This window comes from Rattus norvegicus, chromosome 2 (genome assembly GCF_036323735.1).
Source record: "Rattus norvegicus strain BN/NHsdMcwi chromosome 2, GRCr8, whole genome shotgun sequence".
Classification (NCBI taxonomy): domain Eukaryota; kingdom Metazoa; phylum Chordata; class Mammalia; order Rodentia; family Muridae; genus Rattus; species Rattus norvegicus.
The window spans coordinates 4,089,426-4,112,975 of NC_086020.1; the positions used below are offsets into that span (position 1 = coordinate 4,089,426).

Below are 23,550 nucleotides of genomic sequence, written 5' to 3' on the forward strand. Positions count from 1 at the left end.
AAAGGAAATTAAGAACTTTTTAGAATATAATGAAAATATAGGTACAAGATTCCCAAACTTATGGGATACAGTGAAAGTAATGCTAAGAGGAAAACTAATAACTCTGAGTGCTTCCAAAAAGAAACTAGAGAGAGCATACATTAACAACTTGACAGCACCCATAAAAGCTCTAGAAAAAAAAAGAATCAAATACACTGATTTAGGAAATATTTAAACTCAGGGCTGAAATCAACCAAGTAAAACAAAAAAGAACTAAAAAATTAACAACAAAACTAGGAGCCGGTTGTTTGACAAAATCAACATGACAGATTAACCCTTAACCAGACTAACCAGAGGGCACAGAGAATGTATTCAAATTAACAAAATGAAAGGGAGGAGTTGAACAGTAGTGGCGGTGGTGACTCTGACAACTTGGGACTCAGTGCAAGTACCACAGACTAAACCATGATCATTTCGAGGATCTTCAGGCTCTCCTCTGTCCTTTGGTCAGCAGTCTCTGTGCAATTGAGGAGGAACATTGGTGTTACAGCTGTGGTGTTTAATAAGGAACTTGATCCTGCACAGAAACTTCGTGGACAAGATTAAAGTGGTCAAAACAAAGCAACAGACATCTGGAGGATCTATTGATACTGGCCCAGAGTATCACCAATATCTGGACAGAGAGCTTTTTAACCTTAAACAAATGTTGGTAAAGGAGAGATGGATAAGTTTCCTACCTTCAACTTTGAGGATCCAAAATTTGAAGTCATTGACAAAACCCAGTCTTGAGGAACATATACCATGTTGCAATTTCTAATAAATTAGTAGTAAACTAACCTAAAATATTCAAATAAACATTCACTTTACAGTTAAAAAATGAAAAGGGAGACATAACAGCAGAATCTGAGAAAATTTACACAAGAATTAGATCCTACTACAAAAGCCAATAATCAACAAAACTGGAAAATCTGGATCAACTGGAAAATATTCTAGACAGATACCTGATATCAAATTAAATCAGGATCAAATAAACCATCTAAACATTCCCATAACTTCTAATGAAATAAAAGAAGTTACTAAAAGTCTCTCAACTGAAAAATACCCAGGATAAAATGGGTTCAGTGCAGTATTCTATCATAACTCCATAAAAGACCTTATACCAATACCGTCCAAACTATACCCCAGAATAGAAGAAATAGAAGAAACACTACACAATTTATTTTCTGAAGCCACAGTTATGTTTATAACTAAAACACCTAAAGACCCAACAAAGAGCAAGAATTGCAAACCAATTTCGGTAATGAATATCGATGCAAAAACACGCAATAAAATTCTTGCAAACCAAACCCAAAAAGAATTCAAAACAATCATCCATCATGATCAAGCTGGCTTCATCCCAGGGATGCAGGGATGGTTTAATATACAGAAATCCATAAACATAATCCACTATGTAAATGAAATCAAAGGAAAAAATAAAGATAATTATTTCATTAGATTCTGAGAAAGCATTTGACAAAATTCAACACCACTTTATGATAAAAGTCGTGGAAAGATTAGGAATTCAACATCCAAATCAAAACATAGTAAAAGCAATATACAGCAAACCAGTAGCTAATATCAAGGTAAATGGAGAGAAACTTGAAGCAATCCCACTACAATCAGGGAATAGACGAGACTGCACACTCTCTCCCTACTTATTCAATATAGTACTCAAAGTCCTAGTCAGAGCAATCAGACAGCAAATTGAGGTCAAACTGACACAAATTGGAAAGGAGGAAGTCAATATATAACCATTAGGAGATGATATGATAGTATATTTAATTGACCCCAATGATTCCACCAGATAAATAGGAAGCCTGATAAAAAACTTCAGCAAAGCGGCTGGGTAGAAAATTAAGAAAAACAAATCAGTAGCCTTCTCAAAGTATAAACAGTCAGTGAAAGAAATTAGGGAAATGACACCAATCATAATAATCAAAAATAATACAAAATACCTTGATGTAACTCTAACCAATCAAGGGAAAGATCTGTGTGACAAGAACTTCAAGTCTCTGAAGAAAGAAATTAACGAAGATCTCAGAAGATGGAAGGAACTACCATGCTTATGGATTGGCAGGATAAATATAATAAAAATGGCCATCATGCCAAAAGCCATCTAGAGATTCCATGCAATCCCCATCATAATTCCAACTCTAATATTCATAGAGTTAGAAAGAGAAATTTGCAAATTCATCTGGACATCGAAAACTATCCTCAACAATAAAAGAACTTGTGGAGGAATCACCATCCTAGACCTCAAGCTGTATTACAGAGCAAAAGTGATAAAAACCGTATGGTCCTGGTAAAAAGAAAAGGAGATAGATCAATAGAATAGAATTAAAGACCCAGGAATGAACCCACCCCTATGGTCACTCAATATTTGGCAGTGAATTAAAACCATCCAGTGGGGGAAAAAAGATAGCATTTTTAATAATTTTTGCTGGTTTAATTGGAGATCAGCATGTAGAAAAATGTAAATCATTCTATTCTTATGGCTATGTAAAAGGCTTAAATCCAAGGGGATCTAGGACCTGCATATAAAACCAGATACACTCAAACTAATAGAAGAAAATGTGGGGAAGAGCCTCGAATACGTGGGCACTCTGAAAAATTTCCTGAACAAAACACCAAAGGTTTATGCTCTTCAAGAATGGACAATTTGGACTTTATAAAATTGCAAAGCTTCTGTAATGCAAAGGACACTGTCAATAGGACAAAATTACACCCAATTGATGGGAAAAGATCTTTACCTATCCTACATCTGATAGAGGTCTAATATCCCAAATACACAAAGAACTCAAGGAGATAGATTCCAGAGGTCAAATAACCCTATATAAAAATGTGGTACAGAGCTAAAGAAGGAATACTCATCTGAAGAACATTGAATGTCTAAACAACTATTCAACATTCTTAGTCATCAGGAAAATGCAAATGAAAACAACCATTAGATTTGACCTTACACCAGTCGGAATGGCTAAGATCAAAAACTCATATATAAACAGGTGCTGGTGAGGATGTGGAGAAAGAAGAACACTCCTTAATTGTTGGTGGGATTTCAAGCTAGTAAAACCACTCTGGAAGTCGCTCTGGAGATTCCTCAAAAAATTGGATATAGTACTGCCAAATGACCCACCTATACCACTTTTGTGCATATACCCAAATGATGCTTCAACTATAACAAGGACACATGCTCAAATATGTTCATAGCAGATATATTTATAATAGTCAGAAGCTGGAATATACCCAGATGCCTTTCAACAGAGGAATGGATACAGAAAATGTGATACTTCTACACAATGGTGTACTATACAGGTATCAAAAACAATGACTTCATGAAACTTACAAGCAAATGGGTGGAACTAGAAATATCATCTGGAATACGTAACTGAATCACAGAAAGACACAAATGGTATGCATTCACTGATAAGTGGGTATTAGCCCAAATGCTCTAATTACCCAAGATACAATCCATAGACTACATGAAGGTCAAGAAGAAGGATGATCAAAGTGCAGATGCTTCAGTCCTTAAATAAATGAATAAAATTAATCATAAGAGAATATATGGAAACAATATTTAGAGCAGAGACTGAAGGAATGACCATTTAGAGCCTGTTCCACCTGGGCATCCAGCATTATATATATATATATATATATATATATATATATATATATATATATATATATATATATATATATACAGCTACCAAACATAGACAAGATTGATGAAGCCAAGATGTGAATGCTGAAAGCAGCCTGATACAGCTGTTTCTGGAGAGGCTCAGACAGAGCAGGACAAATACAGAGGCAATTCTAGCAACCATCCTTTGAACTGAGAATAGTGTTCCCAATGCATAAGTTAGAGAAAGGTTTGAAGGAGCTAAAGGGGCTTGCAATCCCATAAGAACAATAGGAAGCAACGGGAGCTACCAGGGGCTGAACCACTACCCAAAGAATATACATGGACAGACCCACAGCTCCAGCCGTTTATGCAGCAGAGGATGACTTTATTGGGCATGAATGGGATAATTCTTTTGTCCTTAAAAGGCTGGACCTTAGTGTAGAGGAATGTCAGGGAGGTATGGCTGGGTTAGGGATGGGGAAGACCCTCATAGAAGTGGAAGATCAAATGGGATGGGGTGTTATGTAAGGGAAACAAGGAAAGGAAATAACTTTTGAAATGTAAATTTTAAAAATCCAAAAATTTAAATATATAAATCAATAAATCGAAAAGTAAGTAAGTAAGTAAATAAATAAATAAATAAATAAATAAATAAATAAATACTAAAGCAGAGAGCAAATTCTATGCCTTTCCTGGGGTCTTTCAAAACTTTCTTTTGCAATGCAATCAGTAAACTTTCTTAAGCCTCAGGTATATTCCTCAGACAAGGAAAAAATATAGTCACATTCCTGACCAAAATACCACTAAAACATTCTCTCGGCCACATATTAACATTCTTTTCCACTGAGAACTCCTAGACATGATCTGCACAAGCCAAAGCAATCTCAGTAACAAAGTCTTCCATATTTCTACTAGAATGACCCATTAAGCTTAACTTCAATGTTTCCACAACTTTATAAATCCAATGTCCCAAAATCATAATTTCTCCAAATGAAAACATGGTCCAGCCTATCATAGCAATAACTCAGTCCTTGTCATCAACTTCTATGTTAGGGTTTGACTGCTGTGAACAGACACCGTTACCAGGTCAACTCTTATAAAAAAAAATTAATTGGGGCTGCCTTATATGTTGAGAAGGTCAGTCTTACGTTCCGTTTGTTAAAATATTGCTATATCTGGAAAAGCACACTCCTCCAAGCATGTCTCATTGCGAACTCACTGAATTCGCCTGGAAATTTTGATTCCGTTCGTGAAAATTTTTCTATATCCCTAACAGTCCACTTATTATTTTTGCTGCCTATTGGGAACTAACCCAATTCACCAAATTACTTAGACTCGGCACAGGAAATATTGATAAATCTTTAAAAGTACACGTATTACTAGAGCCTGTTATTGGGAACTACCTGAGTTCACAATGAAACAGTGTTTAAGTTCGTTAAAATGTTGCTGTATCTTGAATAGCATCCTTATTACGTGCGAATCCTATTGGGAATCTATTGAATTCGCCATAATACTTAGATTCCGTTTGTTAAATTGTTGCTATAACTTGAAACACACACTCATCCAAGCATGTCCCATTGGGAACTCACTCAATTCGCCTAGAAATTTTGATTCCACTCGTGAAAGTGTTTCTATACCCCAATAGTCGACTTACGACTATTGCGGCCTAATGGGAACTAACCCAATTCACCAAGGTACTTAGACTCAGCACAGGAAATTTTGATAAATCTTTAAAAGTACACATATTACTAGAGCTGATTAATGGAAACTAATTGAATTCTCAAAGACACAGTGCTTCAGTTCGTTAAAATGTTGCTGTATCTTGAATAGTACCCTTATTACATGGGAATCCTATTGGGGAACCGACTGAATTCACAATGATAATTAGATTCCGTTCGTTAAAATGTTGCTATATCTTGAAACGCACACTCATCCAAGCATGTCCCATTGCGAATTCACTGAATTCGCATAGAAATTTTGATTCCATTCGTGAAAAATTTTCTATATCCAGAACAGTCCACTTATTAGTATTGCGGCCTATTGGGAACTTACCGTATTCACCAAGTTAGTTACATTCGGCACATGAAATTTTGATAATTCTTAAAAGTACACGTATTACTAGAGCCTGCTAATGGGAACTACCTGAATTCACAAAAAAACAGTGTTTTAGTTCGTTAAAATATTGCTGTACCTTGAGTAGTACCCTTAATACAGGCGAATCTTATTGGGAACTACTGAATTCACAATTATTCTTACATTCCGTTTCTTAAAATATTGCTATATCTTCAAAAGCACATTCCTCCAAGCATGTCCATTTGGAACTCACTGATTTCGCCTGGAAATTTTGATTCCATTGGTGAAAATTTTGATATATACCGAAAAGTCCACTTATTACTATTGCGGCCTATTGGGAACTACCTGAATTGACCAAGGTACTTCGATTCGGCACACGACATTTTAATAAATCTTTAAAAGTACACATATTACTAGAACCGACTAATGGAAACTACTTGAATTCACAAAGAAACAGTGTTTCAAGTCGTTAAAATATTGCTGTATCTTGAATAGTACCCTTATTACATGGGAATTCTATTGGGAACCTACTGAATTCACCATTATTCTTACATTCCGTTCGTTAAAATGTTGCTATATCTCGAAACGCACACTCATCCAAGCATGTCCCATTACGAACTCACTGAATTCGCCTAGATATTTTGATTCCATTCGTGAAAATTTTTCTATATCCTGAACAGTCCACTTATTACCACTGCGGCCTATTGAGAACTTACCATATTCACCAAGTTAGTAACATTCGGTACATAATATTTTGATAAATCTTAAAAGTACACATATTACTAGAGCCTGCTAATGGGAACTACCTGAATTCACAAAAAAACGGTGTTTCAGTTCGTTAAAATATTGCTGTATCTTGAATAGTACCCTTAATACTGGCGAATTTTATTGGGAACCTACTGAATTCACCATTATTCTCACATTCCGTTTGTTAAAATATTGCTTTATCTTCAAAAGCACATTCCTCCAAGCATGTCAAATTTGGAACTCACTGAATTAGCCTGGAAATTTTGATTCCATTCGTGAAAATTTTTCTATATCCCGAAAAGTCGACTTATTATTACTGCGGCCTATTGGGAACTAACCAAATTGACCAAGTGACTTAGATTCGGGACAGGAAATTTTGATAAATCTTTAAAAGTACACATATTACTAGAGCCTTCTAAAGGGAACTACCTGAATTAACAAAGAAACAGTGTTTCAGTTTGTTAAAATGTTGCTTTAACATTATTAGTACCCTTATTAGATGCGAATCCTATTGGGAACCTACTGAATTCAACATGATACTTAGATTCCGTTCGTAAAATGTTGCTATATCTTGAAACGCACACTCATCCAAGCATGTCCCACTGTGAACTCACTGAATTCGCCTAGAAATTTTGATTCCATTCGTGAAAATTTTTCTATATCCTGAACAGTCCACTTATTTCTATTGCGGCCTATTGGGAACTTACCGTATTCACCAAGTTAGTTACATTCGGCCCATGAAATTTTGATTATTCTTAAAAGTATTCGTAGTACTAGAGCCTGCTAATGGGAACTACCTGAATTCACAAAAAAACAGTGTTTCAGTTCGTCAAAATATTGCTGTATCTTGAATAGTACCCTTAATACTAGCGAATCTTATAGGGAACCTACTGAATTCACCATTATTCTCACATTCCGTTTGTTAAAATATTGCTATATCTTCAAAAGCACATTCCTCCAAGCAATGTCACATTTGGAACTCACTGAATTAGCCTGGAAATTTTGATTCCATTCGTGAAAATTTTTCTATATCCCGAAAAGTCCACTTATTATTACTGCGGCCTATTGGGAACTAACCAAATTCACCAAGTGACTTAGATTCGGCACAGGATATTTTGATAAATCTTTAAAAGTACACATATTACTAGAGCCTTCTAAAGGGAACTACCTGAATTAACAAAGAAACATTGTTTCAGTTCGTTAAAATGTTGCTTTAACATTATTAGTACACTTATTACATGCGAATCCTATTGGGAACCTACTGAATTAAACATGATACTTAGATTCCGTTGGCAAAATGTTGCTATATCTTGAAACGCACACTCATCCAAGCATGACATATTGCGAACTCACTGAATTCGCCTAGAAATTTTGATTCCATTCGTGAAAATTTTTCTATATCCTGAACAGTCCACTTATTAATATTGCGGCCGTTTGGGAACTTACCATATTCACCAAGTTAGTTACATTCGGCACATGAAATTTTGATAAATCTTAAAAGTACTCGTAGTACTAGAGCCTGCTAATGGGAACTACCTGAATTCACAAAAAAACAGTGTTTCAGTTCGTCAAAATATTGCTGTATCTTGAATAGTACCCTTAATACACGCAAATCTTATTGGGAACCTACTGAATTCACCATTATTCTTACATTCCGTTCGTTAAAATGTTGCTATATCTTGAAACGCACACTCATCCAAGCATGTCCCATTGCGAAATCACTGAATTCGCCTAGAAATTTTGATTCCATTCGTGAAAATTTTTCTATATCCTGAACAGTCCACTTATTACTATTGCGGCCATTTGGGAACTTACCGTATTCACCAAGTTAGTTATATTCGGCACATGATATTTTGATAAATCTGAAAAGTACACGTATTACTAGAGCCTGCTAATGGGAACTACCTGAATTCACAAAATGACAGTGTTTCAGTTCGTTAAAATATTGCTGTATCTTGAATAGTACCCTTAATACTGGAGAATCTGATTGGGAACCTACTGAATTCACCATTATTCTTACATTCCGTTTGTTACAATATTGCTATATCTTCAAAAGCACATTGCTCCAAGCATGTCCATTTGGAACTCAATGAATTCGCCTGGAAATTTTGATTCCATTCGTGAAAATTTTTCTATATCCCGCAAAGTCCACTTATTACTACTGCGGCCTATTGGGAAATAACCGAATTCACCAAGTTACTTAGATTCGGCACATGAAGTTTTGATAAATCTTTAAAAGTACACATATTACTAGAGCCTCCTAAAGGGAACTACCTGAATTAACAAAGAAACAGTGTTTCGGTTCGTTAAAATGTTGCTTTAACATTATTAGTACCCTTATTACATGCGAATCCTATTGGGAACCTACTGAATTAAACATGATACTTAGATTCCGTTGGTTAAGTTGTTACTATATCTTGAAACGCACACTCATCCAAGCATGTCAACAAAGCGAACTCACTGAATTCGCCTAGAAATTTTGATTCCATTCGTGAAAATGTGTCTATATACTGAACAGACCACTTATTACTATTGCGGCCTATTGGGAACTACCTGAATTGACCAAGGTACTTTGATTCGGCACACGGCATTTTAATAAATCTTTAAAAGTACACATATTACTAGAACCGACTAATGGAAACTACTTGAATTCACAAAGAAACAGTGTTTCAAGTCGTTAAAATATTGCTGTATCTTGAATAGTACCCTTATTAAATGGGAATTCTATTGGGAACCTACTGAATTCACCATTATTCTTACATTCCGTTCGTTAAAATGTTGCTATATGTTGAAACGCACACTCATCCAAGCATGTCCCATTGCGAAATCACTGAATACGCCTAGAAATTTTGATTCCATTCGTGAAAATTTTTCAATATCTTGAACAGTCCACTTATTACTATTGCGGCCTATTGGGAACTTACCGTATTCACCAAGTTAGTTACGTTCGGCACATGATATTTTGATAAATCTGAAAAGTACACGTATTACTAGAGCCTGCGAATGGGAACTACCTGAATTCACAAAAAGACAGTGTTTCAGTTCGTTAAAATATTGCTGAATCTTGAAGAGTACCCTTAATACTGGCGAATCTTATTGGGAACCTACTGAATTCACCATTATTCTTACATTCCGTTTGTTAAAATATTGCTATATCTTCAAAAGCACATTGCTCCAAGCACGTCCCATTTGGAACTCAATGAATTAGCCTGGAAATTTTGATTCCATTCATGAAAATTTTTCTATATCCCGAAAAGTCCACTTATTACTACTGCGGCCTATTGGGAAATAACCGAATTCACCAAGTTACTTAGATTCGGCACACGAAATTTTGATAAATCTTTAAAAGTATACATAGTACTAGAGCCTTCTAAAGGGAACTACCTGAATTAACAAAGAAATAGTGTTTCAGTTCGTAAAAATGTTGCTTTATCATTATTAGAACCCTTATTACATGTGAATCCTATTGGGAACCTAATGAATTCACCATGATATTTAGATTTCGTTCGTTAAAATGTTGCTATAACTTGAAACGCACACTCATCCAAGCATGTCCCATTGCGAAATCACTGAATTCGCCTAGAAATTTCGATTCCATTCGTGGAAATTTTTCTATATACTGAACAGACCACTTATTACTATTGCGGGCTATTGGGAACTTACGGTATTCACCAAGTTAGTTACATTCGGCACATGTAATTTTGATAAATCTTAAAAGTACACGTATTATTAGAGCCTGCTAATAGGAACTACCTGAATTCACAAAGAAACAGTGTTTCAGTTCATTAAAATATTGCTGTATCTTGAATAGTACCCTTAATACTAGCGAATCTTATTGGGAACCTACTGAATTCACCATTATTCTTATATTCCATTTGTTAAAATATTGCTATATCTTCAAAAGCACATTACTCCAAGCATGTCCCATTTGGAACTCAATGAATTAGCCTGGAAATTTTATTCCATTCGTGAAAATTTTTCTATATCCCGAAAAGTCCACTTATTACTACTGCGGCCTATTGGGGACTAACCAAAATCACCAAATTCCTTAGATTCGGCACATGAAGTTTTGATAAATCTTTAAAAGTACACATATTACTAGAGCCTTCTAAAGGGAACTACCTGAATTAACAAAGAAACAGTGTTATAGTTCGTTAAAAATGTTGCTTTAACATTATTAGTACACTTATTACATGAGAATCCGATTGGGAACCTATTGAATTCACCATGATACTTAGATTCCGTTGGTTAAATTGTTACTATATCTTGAAACGCACACTCATCCAAGCATGTCAACAAAGCGAACTCACTGAATTCGCCTAGAAATTTTGATTCCATTCGTGAAAATGTGTCTATATACTGAACAGACCACTTATTACTATTGCGGCCTATTGGGAACTACCTGAATTGACCAAGGTACTTCGAATCGGCACACGACATTTTAATAAATCTTTAAAAGTACACATATTACTAGAACCGACTAATGGAACCTACTTGAATTCACAAAGAAACAGTGTTTCAAGTCGTTAAAATATTGCTGTATCTTCAATAGTACCCTTATTACATGGGAATTCTATTGGGAACCTACTGAATTCACCATTATTCTTACATTCCGTTCGTTAAAATGTTGCTATATCTTGAAACGCCCACTCATCCAAGCATGTCCCATTGCGAAATCACTGAATTCGCCTAGAAATTTTGATTCCATTCGTGAAATTTTTTCTATATCCTGAACATCCACTTATTACTATTGCTGCCTATTGGGAACTTACCCTATTCACCAAGTTAGTTACATTTGGCACATGATATTTTGATAAATCTGAAAAGTACACGTATTACTAGAGCCTGCTAATGGGAACTACCTGAATTCACAAAAAGACAGTGTTTCAGTTTGTTAAAATATTGCTGTATCTTGAATAGTACCCTTAATACTGACGACTCTTATTGGGAACCTACTCAATTCACCATTATTCTTACATTCCGTTTGTTACATTATTGCTATATCTTCAAAAGCACATTGCTCCAAGCATGTCCCATTTGGAACTCAATGAATTAGGCTGGAAATTTTATTCAATTCGTGAAAATTTTTCTATATCCCGAAAAGTCCACTTATTACTACTGCAGCCTATTGGGAAATAACCGAATTCACCAAGTTACTTAGATTCGGCACACGAAATTTTGATAAATCTTTAAAAGTACACATAGTACTAGAGCCTTCTAAAGGGAACTACCTGAATTCACAGAAAAACAGTGTGTCAGTTCGTTAAAATATTGCTGTATCTTGAACAGTACCCTTAATACTGGCGAATCTTATTGGGAACCTACTGAATTCACCAATATTCTTACTTTCCGTTTGTTAAAATATTGCTATATCTTCAAAAGCACATTGCTCCAAGCATGTCCCATTTGGAACTCAATGAATTAGCCTGGAAATTTTGATTGCATTCGTGAAAATTTTTCTATATCCCGAAAAGTCCACTTATTACTACTGCGGCCTATTGGGAACTAACTGAATTCACCAAATTACTTAGATTCGGCACATGAAGTTTTGATAAATCTTTAAAAGTAAACATATTACTAGAGCCTTCTAAAGGGAACTACCTGAATTAACAAAGAAACAGTGTTTCAGTTCGTTAAAATGTTGCTTTAACATTATTAGTACCCTTATTACATGCGAATCCTATTGGGAACCTATTGAATTCACCATGATACTTAGTTTCCGTTGGTTAAATTGTTACTATATCTGAAACGCACACTCATCCAATCATGTCAACAAAGTGAATCACTGAATTCGCCTAGAAATTTTGATTCCATTCGTGAAAATGTTTTTATATACTGAACAGATCACTTATTACTATTGCGGCCTATTGGGAACTACTTGAATTGACCAAGGTACTTCGATTCGGCACACGACATTTTAAAAATCTTTAAAAGTACACATTTTACTAGAACCGACTAATGGAAACTACTTGAATTCACAAAGAAACAGTGTTGCAAGTCGTTAAAATATTGCTGTATCTTGAATAGTACCCTTATTACATGGGAATTCTATTGGGAACCTACTGAATTCACCATTATTCTTACATTTCGTTCGTTAAAATGTTGCTAAATCTTGAATCGCCCACTCATCCAAGCATGTCCCATTGCGAAATCACTAAATTCGCCTAGAAATTTTGATTCCATTCGTGAAAATTTTTCTAGATCCTGAACAGTCCACTTATTACTATTGCGGCCTAATGGGAACTTACCGTATTCACCAAGTTAGTTACATTCGGCATATGATATTTTGATAAATCTGAAAAGTACACGTATTACTACAGCCTGTTAATGGGAACTACCTAAATTCACAAAAAGAAAGTGTTTCAGTTCGTTAAAATATTGCTGTATCTTGAACAGTACCCTTAATACTGGCGAATCTTATTGGGAACCTACTGAATTCATCATTATTCTTACATTCCGTTTGTTAAAATATTGCTATAACTTCAAAAGCACATTGCTCCAAGCATGTCCCATTTGGAACTCAATGAATTAGCCTGGAAATTTTGATTCCATTCGTGAAAATTTTTCTATATCCCGAAAAGTCCACTTATTACTACTGCGGCCTATTGGGAAATAACCGAATTCACCAAATTACTTAGATTCGACACATGAGGTTTTGATAAATCTTTAAAAGTAAACATATTACTAGAGCCTTCTAAAGGGAACTACCTGAATTAACCAAGAAACAGTGTTTCAGTTCGTTAAAATGTTGCTTTAACATTATTGGTACCCTTATTACATGCGAATCCTATTGGGAACTTACTGAATTCACCATGATACTTAGATTCCGTTGGTTAAAATGTTACTATATCTTGAAACGCACACTCATCGAAGCATGTCCCATAGGTAACTCACTGAATTCGCCAAGAAATTTTGATTCCATTCGTGAAAATTTTTCTATATACTGAACCGACCACTTATTACTATTGCGGCCTATTGGGAACTTACGGTATTCAACAAGTTAGTTACATTCGGCACATGTAATTTTGATAAATCTTAAAAGTACACGTATTACTAGAGCATGCTAATAGGAACTACCTGAATTCACAAAGAAACAGTGTTTCAGTTCGTTAAAATATTGCTGTATCTTGAATAGTACCCTTAATACAGGCAAATTTTATTGGGAACCTACTGAGTTCACCATTATTCTTACTTTCCGTTTGTTAAAATATTGCTATATCTTCAAAAGCACATTACTCCAAGCATGTTTCATTTGGAAATCACTGAATTCCCCTGGAAATTTTGATTCCATTCGTGAAACTTTTCATATATACCGAAAAGTCCACTTATTACTATTGCGGACTATTGGGATCTACCCGAATTCACCAAGGTTCCTAGATATGGCACACGAAATTTTAATAAATCTTTAAAAGTACACATATTACTAGAACGGACTAATTGAAACTACTTGAATTCACAAAAAAACAGTGTTTCAGTTCGTTAAAATATTGCTGAATCTTGAATAGTACCCTTAATACTGGCGAATCTTATTGGGAACCTACTGAATTCACAATTATTCTTACATTCCGTTTGTTAAAATATTGCTATATCTTCAAAAGCACATTTCTCCAAGCACGTCCCATTTGGAAATCACTGAATTCGCCTGGAAATTTTGATTCCATTCGTGAAAATTTTTCTATATCCCGAAAAGTCCACTTATTACTACTGCGGCCTATTGGGAACTAACCGAATTCACGAAATTACTTAGATTCGGCACACTAAATTTTGATAAATCTTTAAAAGTACACATATTACTAGAGCCTTCTAAAGGGAACTACCTGATTTAACAAAGAAACAGTGTTTAAGTTCGTTAAAATGTTGCTTTATCATTATTAGAACCCTTATTACATGCAAATCCTATTGGGAACCTATTGAATTCACCATGATACTTAGATTCCGTTCGTTAAAATGTTGCTATATTGAAACGCACACTCATCCAAGCATGTCCCATTGCGAAATCACTGAATTCGCCTAGAAATTTTGATTCCATTCGTGAAATTTTTTTTATATCCTGAACAGTCCACTTATTACTATTGCGGCCTATTGGGAACTTACCATACTCACCAAGTTATTTACATTCGGCACATGATATTTTGATAAATCTTAAAAGTACACGTATTACTAGAGCCTGCTAATGGGAACTACCTGAATTCACAAAAAAACAGTGTTTCAGTTCGTCAAAATATTGCTGTATCTTGAACAGTACCCTTAATACTGGCGAATCTTATTGGGAACCTACTGAATTCACCATTATTCTTACTTTCCGTTTGTTAAAATATTGCTATATCTTCAAAAGCACATTGCTCCAAGCATGTCCCATTTGGAACTCAATGAATTAGCCTGGAAATTTTGATTCCATTCGTGAAAATTTTTCTATATCCCGAAAAGTCCACTTATTACTACTGCGGCCTATTGGGAAATAACCTAATTCACCAAATTACTTAGATTCGACACATGAGGTTTTGATAAATCTTTAAAAGTAAACATATTACTAGAGCCTTCTAAAGGGAACTACCTGAATTAACAAAGAAACAGTGTTTCAGTTCGTTAAAATGTTGCTTTAACATTATTGGTACCCTTATTACATGCGAATCCTATTGGGAACTTACTGAATTCACCATGATACTTAGATTCCGTTGGTTAAAATGTTACTATATCTTGAAACGCACACTCATCGAAGCATGTCCCATAGGGAACTCACTGAATTCGCCAAGAAATTTTGATTCCATTCGTGAAAATTTTTCTATATACTGAACCGACCACTTATTACTATTGCGGCCTATTGGGAACTTACGGTATTCAACAAGTTAGTTACATTCGGCACATGTAATTTTGATAAATCTTAAAAGTACACGTATTACTAGAGCATGCTAATAGGAACTACCTGAATTCACAAAGAAACAGTGTTTCAGTTCGTTAAAATATTGCTGTATCTTGAATAGTACCCTTAATACAGGCAAATTTTATTGGGAACCTACTGAGTTCACCATTATTCTTACTTTCCGTTTGTTAAAATATTGCTATATCTTCAAAAGCACATTACTCCAAGCATGTTTCATTTGGAAATCACTGAATTCCCCTGGAAATTTTGATTCCATTCGTGAAACTTTTCATATATACCGAAAAGTCCACTTATTACTATTGCGGACTATTGGGATCTACCCGAATTCACCAAGGTTCCTAGATATGGCACACGAAATTTTAATAAATCTTTAAAAGTACACATATTACTAGAACGGACTAATTGAAACTACTTGAATTCACAAAAAAACAGTGTTTCAGTTCGTTAAAATATTGCTGAATCTTGAATAGTACCCTTAATACTGGCGAATCTTATTGGGAACCTACTGAATTCACAATTATTCTTACATTCCGTTTGTTAAAATATTGCTATATCTTCAAAAGCACATTTCTCCAAGCACGTCCCATTTGGAAATCACTGAATTCGCCTGGAAATTTTGATTCCATTCGTGAAAATTTTTCTATATCCCGAAAAGTCCACTTATTACTACTGCGGCCTATTGGGAACTAACCGAATTCACGAAATTACTTAGATTCGGCACACTAAATTTTGATAAATCTTTAAAAGTACACATATTACTAGAGCCTTCTAAAGGGAACTACCTGATTTAACAAAGAAACAGTGTTTAAGTTCGTTAAAATGTTGCTTTATCATTATTAGAACCCTTATTACATGCAAATCCTATTGGGAACCTATTGAATTCACCATGATACTTAGATTCCGTTCGTTAAAATGTTGCTATATTGAAACGCACACTCATCCAAGCATGTCCCATTGCGAAATCACTGAATTCGCCTAGAAATTTTGATTCCATTCGTGAAATTTTTTTTATATCCTGAACAGTCCACTTATTACTATTGCGGCCTATTGGGAACTTACCATACTCACCAAGTTATTTACATTCGGCACATGATATTTTGATAAATCTTAAAAGTACACGTATTACTAGAGCCTGCTAATGGGAACTACCTGAATTCACAAAAAAACAGTGTTTCAGTTCGTCAAAATATTGCTGTATCTTGAACAGTACCCTTAATACTGGCGAATCTTATTGGGAACCTACTGAATTCACCATTATTCTTACTTTCCGTTTGTTAAAATATTGCTATATCTTCAAAAGCACATTGCTCCAAGCATGTCCCATTTGGAACTCAATGAATTAGCCTGGAAATTTTGATTCCATTCGTGAAAATTTTTCTATATCCCGAAAAGTCCACTTATTACTACTGCGGCCTATTGGGAAATAACCGAATTCACCAAATTACTTAGATTCGACACATGAGGTTTTGATAAATCTTTAAAAGTAAACATATTACTAGAGCCTTCTAAAGGGAACTACCTGAATTAACAAAGAAACAGTGTTTCAGTTCGTTAAAATGTTGCTTTAACATTATTGGTACCCTTATTACATGCGAATCCTATTGGGAACTTACTGAATTCACCATGATACTTAGATTCCGTTGGTTAAAATGTTACTATATCTTGAAACGCACACTCATCGAAGCATGTCCCATAGGGAACTCACTGAATTCGCCAAGAAATTTTGATTCCATTCGTGAAAATTTTTCTATATACTGAACCGACCACTTATTACTATTGCGGCCTATTGGGAACTTACGGTATTCAACAAGTTAGTTACATTCGGCACATGTAATTTTGATAAATCTTAAAAGTACACGTATTACTAGAGCATGCTAATAGGAACTACCTGAATTCACAAAGAAACAGTGTTTCAGTTCGTTAAAATATTGCTGTATCTTGAATAGTACCCTTAATACAGGCAAATTTTATTGGGAACCTACTGAGTTCACCATTATTCTTACTTTCCGTTTGTTAAAATATTGCTATATCTTCAAAAGCACATTACTCCAAGCATGTTTCATTTGGAAATCACTGAATTCCCCTGGAAATTTTGATTCCATTCGTGAAACTTTTCATATATACCGAAAAGTCCACTTATTACTATTGCGGACTATTGGGATCTACCCGAATTCACCAAGGTTCCTAGATATGGCACACGAAATTTTAATAAATCTTTAAAAGTACACATATTACTAGAACGGACTAATTGAAACTACTTGAATTCACAAAAAAACAGTGTTTCAGTTCGTTAAAATATTGCTGAATCTTGAATAGTACCCTTAATACTGGCGAATCTTATTGGGAACCTACTGAATTCACAATTATTCTTACATTCCGTTTGTTAAAATATTGCTATATCTTCAAAAGCACATTTCTCCAAGCACGTCCCATTTGGAAATCACTGAATTCGCCTGGAAATTTTGATTCCATTCGTGAAAATTTTTCTATATCCCGAAAAGTCCACTTATTACTACTGCGGCCTATTGGGAACTAACCGAATTCACGAAATTACTTAGATTCGGCACACTAAATTTTGATAAATCTTTAAAAGTACACATATTACTAGAGCCTTCTAAAGGGAACTACCTGATTTAACAAAGAAACAGTGTTTAAGTTCGTTAAAATGTTGCTTTATCATTATTAGAACCCTTATTACATGCAAATCCTATTGGGAACCTATTGAATTCACCATGATACTTAGATTCCGTTCGTTAAAATGTTGCTATATTGAAACGCACACTCATCCAAGCATGTCCCATTGCGAAATCACTGAATTCGCCTAGAAATTTTGATTCCATTCGTGAAATTTTTTTTATATCCTGAACAGTCCACTTATTACTATTGCGGCCTATTGGGAACTTACCATACTCACCAAGTTATTTACATTCGGCACATGATATTTTGATAAATCTTAAAAGTACACGTATTACTAGAGCCTGCTAATGGGAACTACCTGAATTCACAAAAAAACAGTGTTTCAGTTCGTCAAAATATTGCTGTATCTTGAACAGTACCCTTAATACTGGCGAATCTTATTGGGAACCTACTGAATTCACCATTATTCTTACTTTCCGTTTGTTAAAATATTGCTATATCTTCAAAAGCACATTGCTCCAAGCATGTCCCATTTGGAACTCAATGAATTAGCCTGGAAATTTTGATTCCATTCGTGAAAATTTTTCTATATCCCGAAAAGTCCACTTATTACTACTGCGGCCTATTGGGAAATAACCGAATTCACCAAATTACTTAGATTCGACACATGAGGTTTTGATAAATCTTTAAAAGTAAACATATTACTAGAGCCTTCTAAAGGGAACTACCTGAATTAACAAAGAAACAGTGTTTCAGTTCGTTAAAATGTTGCTTTAACATTATTGGTACCCTTATTACATGCGAATCCTATTGGGAACTTACTGAATTCACCATGATACTTAGATTCCGTTGGTTAAAATGTTACTATATCTTGAAACGCACACTCATCGAAGCATGTCCCATAGGGAACTCACTGAATTCGCCAAGAAATTTTGATTCCATTCGTGAAAATTTTTCTATATACTGAACCGACCACTTATTACTATTGCGGCCTATTGGGAACTTACGGTATTCAACAAGTTAGTTACATTCGGCACATGTAATTTTGATAAATCTTAAAAGTACACGTATTACTAGAGCATGCTAATAGGAACTACCTGAATTCACAAAGAAACAGTGTTTCAGTTCGTTAAAATATTGCTGTATCTTGAATAGTACCCTTAATACAGGCAAATTTTATTGGGAACCTACTGAGTTCACCATTATTCTTACTTTCCGTTTGTTAAAATATTGCTATATCTTCAAAAGCACATTACTCCAAGCATGTTTCATTTGGAAATCACTGAATTCCCCTGGAAATTTTGATTCCATTCGTGAAACTTTTCATATATACCGAAAAGTCCACTTATTACTATTGCGGACTATTGGGATCTACCCGAATTCACCAAGGTTCCTAGATATGGCACACGAAATTTTAATAAATCTTTAAAAGTACACATATTACTAGAACGGACTAATTGAAACTACTTGAATTCACAAAAAAACAGTGTTTCAGTTCGTTAAAATATTGCTGAATCTTGAATAGTACCCTTAATACTGGCGAATCTTATTGGGAACCTACTGAATTCACAATTATTCTTACATTCCGTTTGTTAAAATATTGCTATATCTTCAAAAGCACATTTCTCCAAGCACGTCCCATTTGGAAATCACTGAATTCGCCTGGAAATTTTGATTCCATTCGTGAAAATTTTTCTATATCCCGAAAAGTCCACTTATTACTACTGCGGCCTATTGGGAACTAACCGAATTCACGAAATTACTTAGATTCGGCACACTAAATTTTGATAAATCTTTAAAAGTACACATATTACTAGAGCCTTCTAAAGGGAACTACCTGATTTAACAAAGAAACAGTGTTTAAGTTCGTTAAAATGTTGCTTTATCATTATTAGAACCCTTATTACATGCAAATCCTATTGGGAACCTATTGAATTCACCATGATACTTAGATTCCGTTCGTTAAAATGTTGCTATATTGAAACGCACACTCATCCAAGCATGTCCCATTGCGAAATCACTGAATTCGCCTAGAAATTTTGATTCCATTCGTGAAATTTTTTTTATATCCTGAAAAGTCCACTTATTACTATTGCGGCCTATTGGGAACTTACCATACTCACCAAGTTATTTACATTCGGCACATGATATTTTGATAAATCTTAAAAGTACACGTATTACTAGAGCCTGCTAATGGGAACTACCTGAATTCACAAAAAAACAGTGTTTCAGTTCGTCAAAATATTGCTGTATCTTGAACAGTACCCTTAATACTGGCGAATCTTATTGGGAACCTACTGAATTCACCATTATTCTTACTTTCCGTTTGTTAAAATATTGCTATATCTTCAAAAGCACATTGCTCCAAGCATGTCCCATTTGGAACTCAATGAATTAGCCTGGAAATTTTGATTCCATTCGTGAAAATTTTTCTATATCCCGAAAAGTCCACTTATTACTACTGCGGCCTATTGGGAAATAACCGAATTCACCAAATTACTTAGATTCGACACATGAGGTTTTGATAAATCTTTAAAAGTAAACATATTACTAGAGCCTTCTAAAGGGAACTACCTGAATTAACAAAGAAACAGTGTTTCAGTTCGTTAAAATGTTGCTTTAACATTATTGGTACCCTTATTACATGCGAATCCTATTGGGAACTTACTGAATTCACCATGATACTTAGATTCCGTTGGTTAAAATGTTACTATATCTTGAAACGCACACTCATCGAAGCATGTCCCATAGGGAACTCACTGAATTCGCCAAGAAATTTTGATTCCATTCGTGAAAATTTTTCTATATACTGAACCGACCACTTATTACTATTGCGGCCTATTGGGAACTTACGGTATTCAACAAGTTAGTTACATTCGGCACATGTAATTTTGATAAATCTTAAAAGTACACGTATTACTAGAGCATGCTAATAGGAACTACCTGAATTCACAAAGAAACAGTGTTTCAGTTCGTTAAAATATTGCTGTATCTTGAATAGTACCCTTAATACAGGCAAATTTTATTGGGAACCTACTGAGTTCACCATTATTCTTACTTTCCGTTTGTTAAAATATTGCTATATCTTCAAAAGCACATTACTCCAAGCATGTTTCATTTGGAAATCACTGAATTCCCCTGGAAATTTTGATTCCATTCGTGAAACTTTTCATATATACCGAAAAGTCCACTTATTACTATTGCGGACTATTGGGATCTACCCGAATTCACCAAGGTTCCTAGATATGGCACACGAAATTTTAATAAATCTTTAAAAGTACACATATTACTAGAACGGACTAATTGAAACTACTTGAATTCACAAAAAAACAGTGTTTCAGTTCGTTAAAATATTGCTGAATCTTGAATAGTACCCTTAATACTGGCGAATCTTATTGGGAACCTACTGAATTCACAATTATTCTTACATTCCGTTTGTTAAAATATTGCTATATCTTCAAAAGCACATTTCTCCAAGCACGTCCCATTTGGAAATCACTGAATTCGCCTGGAAATTTTGATTCCATTCGTGAAAATTTTTCTATATCCCGAAAAGTCCACTTATTACTACTGCGGCCTATTGGGAACTAACCGAATTCACGAAATTACTTAGATTCGGCACACTAAATTTTGATAAATCTTTAAAAGTACACATATTACTAGAGCCTTCTAAAGGGAACTACCTGATTTAACAAAGAAACAGTGTTTAAGTTCGTTAAAATGTTGCTTTATCATTATTAGAACCCTTATTACATGCAAATCCTATTGGGAACCTATTGAATTCACCATGATACTTAGATTCCGTTCGTTAAAATGTTGCTATATTGAAACGCACACTCATCCAAGCATGTCCCATTGCGAAATCACTGAATTCGCCTAGAAATTTTGATTCCATTCGTGAAATTTTTTTTATATCCTGAACAGTCCACTTATTACTATTGCGGCCTATTGGGAACTTACCATACTCACCAAGTTATTTACATTCGGCACATGATATTTTGATAAATCTTAAAAGTACACGTATTACTAGAGCCTGCTAATGGGAACTACCTGAATTCACAAAAAAACAGTGTTTCAGTTCGTCAAAATATTGCTGTATCTTGAACAGTACCCTTAATACTGGCGAATCTTATTGGGAACCTACTGAATTCACCATTATTCTTACTTTCCGTTTGTTAAAATATTGCTATATCTTCAAAAGCACATTGCTCCAAGCATGTCCCATTTGGAACTCAATGAATTAGCCTGGAAATTTTGATTCCATTCGTGAAAATTTTTCTATATCCCGAAAAGTCCACTTATTACTACTGCGGCCTATTGGGAACTAACCGAATTCACCTAATTACTTAGATTCGACACATGAGGTTTTGATAAATCTTTAAAGGTACACATATTACTAGAGCCTTCTAAAGGGAACTACCTGAATTAACAAAGAAACAGTGTTTCAGTTCGTTAAAATGTTGCTTTAACATTATTGGTACCCTTATTACATGCGAATCCTATTGGGAACTTACTGAATTCACCATGATACTTAGATTCCGTTGGTTAAAATGTTACTATATCTTGAAACGCACACTCATCGAAGCATGTCCCATAGGGAACTCACTGAATTCGCCAAGAAATTTTGATTCCATTCGTGAAAATTTTTCTATATACTGAACCGACCACTTATTACTATTGCGGCCTATTGGGAACTTACGGTATTCAACAAGTTAGTTACATTCGGCACATGTAATTTTGATAAATCTTAAAAGTACACGTATTACTAGAGCATGCTAATAGGAACTACCTGAATTCACAAAGAAACAGTGTTTCAGTTCGTTAAAATATTGCTGTATCTTGAATAGTACCCTTAATACAGGCAAATTTTATTGGGAACCTACTGAGTTCACCATTATTCTTACTTTCCGTTTGTTAAAATATTGCTATATCTTCAAAAGCACATTACTCCAAGCATGTTTCATTTGGAAATCACTGAATTCCCCTGGAAATTTTGATTCCATTCGTGAAACTTTTCATATATACCGAAAAGTCCACTTATTACTATTGCGGACTATTGGGATCTACCCGAATTCACCAAGGTTCCTAGATATGGCACACGAAATTTTAATAAATCTTTAAAAGTACACATATTACTAGAACGGACTAATTGAAACTACTTGAATTCACAAAAAAACAGTGTTTCAGTTCGTTAAAATATTGCTGAATCTTGAATAGTACCCTTAATACTGGCGAATCTTATTGGGAACCTACTGAATTCACAATTATTCTTACATTCCGTTTGTTAAAATATTGCTATATCTTCAAAAGCACATTTCTCCAAGCACGTCCCATTTGGAAATCACTGAATTCGCCTGGAAATTTTGATTCCATTCGTGAAAATTTTTCTATATCCCGAAAAGTCCACTTATTACTACTGCGGCCTATTGGGAACTAACCGAATTCACGAAATTACTTAGATTCGGCACACTAAATTTTGATAAATCTTTAAAAGTACACATATTACTAGAGCCTTCTAAAGGGAACTACCTGATTTAACAAAGAAACAGTGTTTAAGTTCGTTAAAATGTTGCTT

General features: G+C 34.7%; 1 pseudogene; it reads left to right on the forward strand.

The window, feature by feature from the left end:
* The first annotated feature begins 444 nt into the window (after window positions 1-444).
* On the forward strand, window positions 445-768 carry Atp5pf-ps1 (ATP synthase peripheral stalk subunit F6, pseudogene 1; annotated as a pseudogene).
* Window positions 769-23,550: the final 22,782 nt, after the last annotated feature.